Below are 8,096 nucleotides of genomic sequence, written 5' to 3'. Positions count from 1 at the left end.
TATGGATCTGCTAGATTAGTCAATGGACTTTATTTATTAGATCATGACAAACAAGTTTATAACATAAATACCAAATAGGCCAAAAAGGATGATTCAGATCTCACCTATCTGTGGCATAGTCGATTGGGCCATATGAACTTGAAATGCATTGAAAGACTTCAAAAGGAAGGAATTCTAGAACCGTTTGACTTAGAGGATTATAGTAAGTGCGAATCATGTTTACTTGGCAAAATGACAAAGAAACCTTTCTCTAAAGTTGGAGAAAGAGCAATTGAACTATTGGGTTTAATCCATACAGATGAATGTGGACCAATGAGTACAAATGCTAGGGGTGGTTTGAGCTATTTTATCACTTTCACTGATGACTTCAGTAGATATGGTATGTCTACCTAATGAAGCATAAGTCTGAATCCTTTGTCAAATTCAAGAAATTTCAGAGTGAAGTAGAGAATCAATTAGGCAAGATGATTAAGGCCTTGCGGTCTGATAGAGGCGGTGAATATCTTAGCTTTGAATTTGATGACCATCTGAAAGAATGTGGAATTCTATCAGAATTGACTCCTCTTGGAACACCACAATGGAACGGTGTGTCGGAACGGAGGAACAGAACCTTGCTAGACATGGTTAGATTAATGATGGGTCAGGCCGAACTTCCAATAGAATTTTGGGGACATGCACTAAATACAGCCGCACTCACTATAAATAGAGCTCCGTCTAAAGCTGTTGAAAAGACTCCATATGAGTTATGGTTTGGAAAGCCTCCAAAAGTGTCTTTTCTTAAGATTTGGGGATGTGAAGTATACGTCAAACGATTAATTTCAGATAAACTTCATCCAAAATCTGACAAATGTATCCTTGTGGGCTATCCAAAGGAAACAAAGGGGTATTACTTCTACAATACATCTGAGAACAAGGTGTTTGTTGCTCGAGATGGTATCTTTTTGGAAAAGAATCACATTTCCAAAATGACAAGTGGGAGAAAAGTAGACCTCGAAGAAATTCGAGGCGAACAACAAACTCTAGAGAATGCTCAAGATGACATTCAAGATGAAACTCAGAGATCTTTAGAAGTTTCTGGTGAGAATCATGGACAATCTAGAGATGTAACCCCGCGTAGATCGCAGAGATATAGGTCTCAACCGGAAAGGTATTTAGGTATTTTGACGAACGAGAGCTATGATGTTCTATTACTTGAAAGTGATGAACCTGCGACTTACAAACAAGCTATGACGAGCCCTAGCTCCAAGCAATGGCATGAAGCCATGCAATCTGAATTAGACTCCATGTCTGAAAAGCAAGTATGGGATTTGGTCGATTTTCCAGATGGCTACCAAGCCATTGGAAGCAAATGGGTTTTCAAACTGAAAAAGGACAAGGATGGGAAACTTGAAGTTTTCAAAGCTAGATTGGTTGGAAAAGGTTACAGGCAAGTCCACGGTGTGGATTACGTTGAAACCTTTTCACCAGTTGCAATGCTAAAGTCTATTCGTATAATGTTAGCAATCACTGCATATTACGATTACGAAATATGGCAGATGGATGTCAAAACCGCTTTCTTAAACAGCGTTCTAACAGAAACTGTGTTTATGACACAGCCTGAAGGTTTTGAGGATCCAAAGAATGCTAAAAAGGTATGCAAGCTAAAGAAATCAATCTACGGATTAAAGCAAGCATCCAGGAGCTGGAATATACGTTTTGATGAAGCAGTAAGTAACTTTTGTTTCATCAAGAATGCAGATGAATCTTGTGTATACAAGAAGTTAAGTGGGAGAAAAATTGCTCTTCTAGTATTATATGTCGACGACATATTTTATCGGAAATGACATTCCTATGTTGAACTCTGTCAAGATTTGGCTTGGGAAATGTTTTTCGATGAAGGATCTAGGAGAAGCACAGTACATATTGGGCATCAAGATTTACAGAGATAGATCTAAAAAGATGATTGGACTTAGTCAAAGCACTTATATCAATAAAGTACTTGATAGGTTCAAGATGGCAGACTCCAAGCGAGGCTACCTACCCATGTCTCATGGAATGACTCTAAGCAAGACTCAGTGCCCAAAAACACTTGTTGAGCGTAGACGAATGAATGGGATTCCGTATGCATCATTGATTGGTTCAATAATGTATGCTATGATAGGTACACGCTCGGATGTTGCGTACGCACTTAGTGCTACGAGCAGATACCAGTCAGACCCAGGAGAGGCACATTGGACTGCTGCCAAGAATATTCTGAAGTACCTGAAAAGGCACAAAGAAGACTTCCTGGTCTATGGTGGAGATGATGAATTAATTATTAAAGGCTATACGGACGCAAGTTTCCAAACCGACAAAGATGATTTCAGATCACAGTCTAGGTTTGTCTTCTGCCTCAACGGAGGTGTAGTAAGCTGGAAAAGTTCTAAGCAAAGCACCATTGCGGATTCTACAACTGAAGCGGAGTACATTGCTGCACATGAAGCAGCAAAGGAAGCTATATGGCTAAGGAAGTTCATAGGTGAACTTGGTGTAGTCCCCTCCATCAAAGGACCAATAGCCCTGTATTGTGATAATAACGGAACTATTGCACAGGCAAAGGAGCCTAGACACCACCAAAGAGTCAAGCATGTACTTCGTAGATTTCACCTTCTACGAGAGTTCGTTGAAAGAAAAGAAGTCGACAAAAGCATGATTGGAACTGATGAGAACATATCAGATCCATTGACTAAACCTCTGCCGCAGGCGAAGCACAACTCGCACACTGCAGCTATGGGAATCAAGCATATTGGAGAATGGCTTTGATGTCCTTGTTTGATGTTTTAAAGTTTTAGAGTTTAATACTTTGTAAAACATTATTGGTTAATCATTCACAATAGATGAATAGAATTCATTTTTCCATTTAAATTGTGGTTTATTAAATGATGAGTCCCTTCAATTTGACGAAATATTCAAGATAGACTGTCAGGACCAGTCCTGTGACAAAGAAATGTCTATCAAGTGAACTTGAATGTCAAAAGTTGAAAATGGTCCCTGGTCGGAGTTTTCTATAAAATTGGACGCATAGAAAACGTTAGACGACTAGAATGCAAGATGACTAGTAGTTCTGTTTCTTGAACTATGTGGACATGGCAATGTCATAATCATTTGCATAAATACTTACTTTGGGAAGACTAGTATCGGACAGACCTATGAAACTTTACTGTAAGAGATGAAAATCTGTCATAAGTAAATTTCATAAAATTATTAGAGACTAAATCCTCAATACCTGAGTGATTTGAGATTACTTGTTTGAGAACTGGTTACTTTGACGTTGACCAACCGTCACACCGTAAAAGGAGGGTATTAAGGCAACGCTCAGGTAATCACCTATCAAACGAAGTCTAATCTCAAGATCGCAAGATTGGGATTGTCCTCCCATAAATCGGGATGAGATGCTTAAAAGTTATACAAGGCCACTTGGAGAGCTAGAAACTGTAAAATGCATGGCCGTGCTCGGATGAATCATAGGCTATGATTATCTGTTTATTTGATCAGTTGAACTCTGAAACTGAGAAACACCTCTGGACATAATAAGGATGACAACTCTTACCTTATGTTCAAGAGCAAGCATCGAGCGACAAAGGAATTAGGAAATGCACACTTGTCCCTAAGGACAAGTGGGAGACTGAAGTAAATAATGCCCTTGGTCCAAGTATGCATATAATATTAAGTCTAATAAATGCGGTTCAGTATTAATTGACAAGTTAATAATTCAGTGAGATCAAGTGAGCTAAATGCCTAGCTAGAGGCCGCTTCAGTTCAAGTGGAATTAATGATATTAATCCACAGCTTACTCTTGACTGAACCCGTAGGGTCACACAAATAGTACGTAAACGGATCAAGTATTTAATGGCATTAAATACTCCATCTATGGATATTCTGAATCGACGAATCTTGGTTTCAGTGGGAGCTGAGATCGTCATAAGCAAGAAATGAATACTCCGGAAACGATGATATTGCCGAAAACGGAAATATGGATCGTATCGGAAATATGAATATTATCCAAGTCGTAGATGTTGCCGGAAACAGAAACATGGTACGTATCGGAAAATATTATTGGAAATGGAAATATTGCCGGTATCGGAAATATTGCCGGAAACGGAAATATTGTCAGAATCGGAAATAATATCGGAATCGGAAAATAATTCCGGAAACGGAAATATTAAATATTTTTTCGAAACGGAAATTAATTCCGGAATCGGAAATATTAAATATTGGTCGTATCGGAAATGAATTCCGGAACCGGGAATTTAATCGGAAGCGCATCGTACGAATTAGCATCGGACGAGGCTTGCCAGACGAAGGCCCAACACGAAGCCAGGCCCGCGCCCAACAAGCCAAGCGCCCAACACGAAGGCCACAGCCTCTCCAGGCCCAACAAGGCCGTAGGCGCGCGCGCTGGAACGTATGCTCGTGGGGTGCGAGGCAGCGCCCACTCGTGTGGGCCGCAAGGCCTGCGCGGGTGCATGCGTCCCTCGTGGTCGTGCGACACTCGTGTTCGTAACGAATCCTAATCCTATCGGAATTCGTGGAATGATTAAATCCTATTCCTAATAGATTAAATTTATTATGTAGAGTTCACATAGGATTCTAATTAATAAATCCATATCCTAGTAGGATTATAATTCCTTTCCATAAACTCTATAAATATAGGCCAAGGTCACATATTTAACAGACGATTATTGAAGTATTCAAGGTAAGATTTTTAAGCAAAAAATCAGCCAAACACTTGCACCCAAATAACCGAAAATCTAAGGAACCTTAAGGGCGATTCTAGTTGGTCAAGCTTAAGGCGGATTCGAACTTGCCGTGAACTATCTACGGAGGGACGACACTTGGAGTCCTAAAGACTTGTTCTTGTTCGGTTCGGGCGCAGCTAGGGAGGGCACGCTACAAAGTGTATGCATCTGAACTATGCTAAATGATTATGTGTTAATAATATGTTTCCTGGCTTTATGGTTTTTCCGCATGATTTATGTTTATTCATATGTATCATAACCTAACAGTTCTCATATTGGATAGTGATGAACCTATGACTTACAAGCAAGCTATGACGAGCCCAAGCTCCACTAAATGGTTAGAGGCCATGAAATCTGAAATAGACTCCATGTCTGAAAATCAAGTCTGGGATTTGGTTGATTTGCCGGATGGGTTTACACCTATCGGATGCAAATGGGACTTCAAGTTGAAGAAAGACAAAGATGGAATTGTATACATATACAAGGCTAGATTGGTAGCAAAAGGTTACATGCAAGTTCACGACGTTGACTACGATGAAACCTTTTCTCTAAGCGCGATGCTTAAGTCTATTCGGATAATCCTTGCGATTGCCGCTTTTCATGACTATGAAATATGGCAAATGGATGTCAAAAATGCCTTCTTGGAAGAGGTTGCTCAACCCAAATATCCTAGACTTTGCATATTGAACTTGAACTTGAAAACTTGAATATTGAAGTATTGAATCTTGAAATACTTGAAATTAAGAGACTTGAATCTCAAAAGTCGGGCCTTTTAATGTTGAAAAGGTTAGACCTTTGATATGCTCTCACTTGAAAGGATCCTAGTTTAGGGAAGTAGTCATGAGCAACCCTAAACATGGTGGGATCTTGAAATTGAAAACTTGAACTTGTATGTTGAAAAATGGAGTTTTGAATCTCAAAAGACTAAACCTTTAAGAGTGAAAAAGGTGTCATCTTTGATTACTCCATACTTGAAGGTGATTCTAGTTCAAGGAGGTGATTGCAAACAACTTTGAACATCCTTGAATCTTGAAAGTTTGTATTTTGTATTTTGAAAAGTTTTGATTTTGGAAAAATGTATGATTGTTGCAAGTGACATTTTTAATAATAAAAATGCCAACTTGCTAATCATTTGGAAATCAAAACAACATGATTGAATGGGGTGGGATTCGGAATTACCTATTTAGTAGGCAATAATTCCTTTTGGAGCTCCCAATTGCTTAGAATTAGAAATTTTGTATGTGTTTTGGAGGGTTTTTGATTTGTATTTTGAGGCGTAATGTCAGTATTACGACGTTGTATTTCGTTTTTCCTCCCCTTTTGATGCTGAAAATGAGGGGTATTTATAGGAGGAATGGGTGCAAGACGCCATCACACGCCAGCGCAGCACGCCGAGGCAGCGCTGGGCGCTGGTGACGTGGCGTGAATGCTGCCAAAGCAAGGACGCGGGCTCCGTCCTTGTTTCGTCTTGTAGTGATGTACCTTTGTACGAATAGTACTAGGCTTGGCGTTTTGTGTTTTCTTGGAGGTGAAGGCATTATTTTGCGTCTAAAAACAAGCCTTTCTCGGGTTTTGAATTCCGATTTTACGGGGCGGGGCCCGGCATGCTCGGTTTTGTGGGTCGGCGCCCGAACTTGACTTGCCTTATATGATTTTGAGTGGAAAAGGCCTAGTAAAACCAATGGGATGGTTTACTAGATGAGATTGTACTTGGATTTTGAAATTGGATTTTGAAGTTGTATTTTGTATCCAGTTCATGGAGGGGAACGGCCTCGGGGATTGGATTTTGGATTTTGAATTTTGGAAATGTTCTTAGCAATTGGGATTTCCTCCTGGAGTTATAACAACCGCCTAGTAAGGATAATGGTATTGTCATCATCGCAGAGGGGAGACACAAATTAGGTGTCTACAGAAGCCCCCACTTTGACTGAGCTTTCGGTTAGGAAAGCGCAAGTCAAAGTATTTCGAAAGGGACGGAGAATGATCAAGATGTTCTGCAATCGAGACCACTCTTTGTACGCCGGTACCTGCATAAAACAGGCGTTAGAAAAAAGGATAGAGTCTACCTCGGTGTGGTTGTGACGACTCCGATTTGTACTAGTACTTTTCCGCCTTCAGTTGAGGACGGAGCTTGGCATCGAAAATTTTGAATCTTGAATTTTGGAATCTTGAATTTTTGAATTTGAACACCCGGAGTTGATCCGTTGGCGATGTGCTTTGCTGGGGATAAGAGCTTTTTACTAGCCCTTAGAATTTTGAAATTTCGACTGACTTTCCCGGAGCTTGGGTCCGTTGGGAGTTGAACGCCTGAGTCGTTGTATTTTTTGGACTTTGCATTCTTGAAATATTCATCTGTTTGTACTTGGAGATACATGTGTATACCCGTATTTTGGATGGACGGCCTGATGCGATGTTTGATGCTTGGTACGGAAGACCGTAGCAGCAAAGGACGTGCAATCAGCACGGGAGACCGCGCGCGCTGAAGATTCGCGCATGCAGCGGGCAGCACTGGGCGCTAGGCCGGCGTACGGCGTGGGGAAGCGCTATATAAGCGCCCCTTGCCGTGCCATTTTGAGGAGCAATCTCTTGCTTTCTTGCTCTTTTTCTCTCTCAAAGGTCGAATTGTCTTCCCTTGGTCTTGTTCTTGCCTTATCCATGTAAGTATTTCATGTTTTGCTTATGAAATAACTCTAGGATTGCATGTAATTTTGATGCTTCTATGCTTAAGCTTCTAGAATCTTGTAGAAGATTGTTTGATAGCACTTGAACATGAACTGTTGGAACCTGTAGTTTTGAATTTTTTTGAAAGTTTTCTTGAATGTATTACCTGGTAGTTGTAGATAGTAGTCTCACTGGTGACCTAGCGGGGTCTCAGGTAGAGAAATAGGCTAGGATGCCTTGATGTTGTTTTGTAGAGTTTTGAAATGACGGCTTCGGCATGGGTATCTTAGGCGTTGATGTTGAACTTGTATACCTGCTTCGGCGTGGGTAGCCTAGGCGTTGGTGTTGAACTTGTATACCTGCTTCGTCATGGGTAGCCTAGGCGTTGGTGTTGAACTTGTATACCTGCTTCGGCGTGGGTAGCCTAGGCGTTGGTGTAGAACTTGAACTTTGAATTAGAGGTACACTGGGGATTTGTTTTGAATTTTTTTTTTTTGACTTTGTATAGGCTAGTATAGGATAGCCCCCAGTTTAGAATTTTGACACTTTGTACTTCACTTGATTTAGTATGCCTCGTCACACTCGGAGAAAGCTCGCCGAATCGTCTGTGGTTCGAGCTGCTGAGGAGGATGCTTCGGATGATGAAGCAGCTGCAATAAACGCGCCAGGTGGGGATAT

Source organism: Spinacia oleracea, chromosome 4 (assembly GCF_020520425.1).
Source record: "Spinacia oleracea cultivar Varoflay chromosome 4, BTI_SOV_V1, whole genome shotgun sequence".
NCBI classification, from domain to species: domain Eukaryota; kingdom Viridiplantae; phylum Streptophyta; class Magnoliopsida; order Caryophyllales; family Amaranthaceae; genus Spinacia; species Spinacia oleracea.
The sequence above is the reverse complement of the archived record's forward strand: the minus strand, read 5'-3'. Positions refer to the sequence as shown.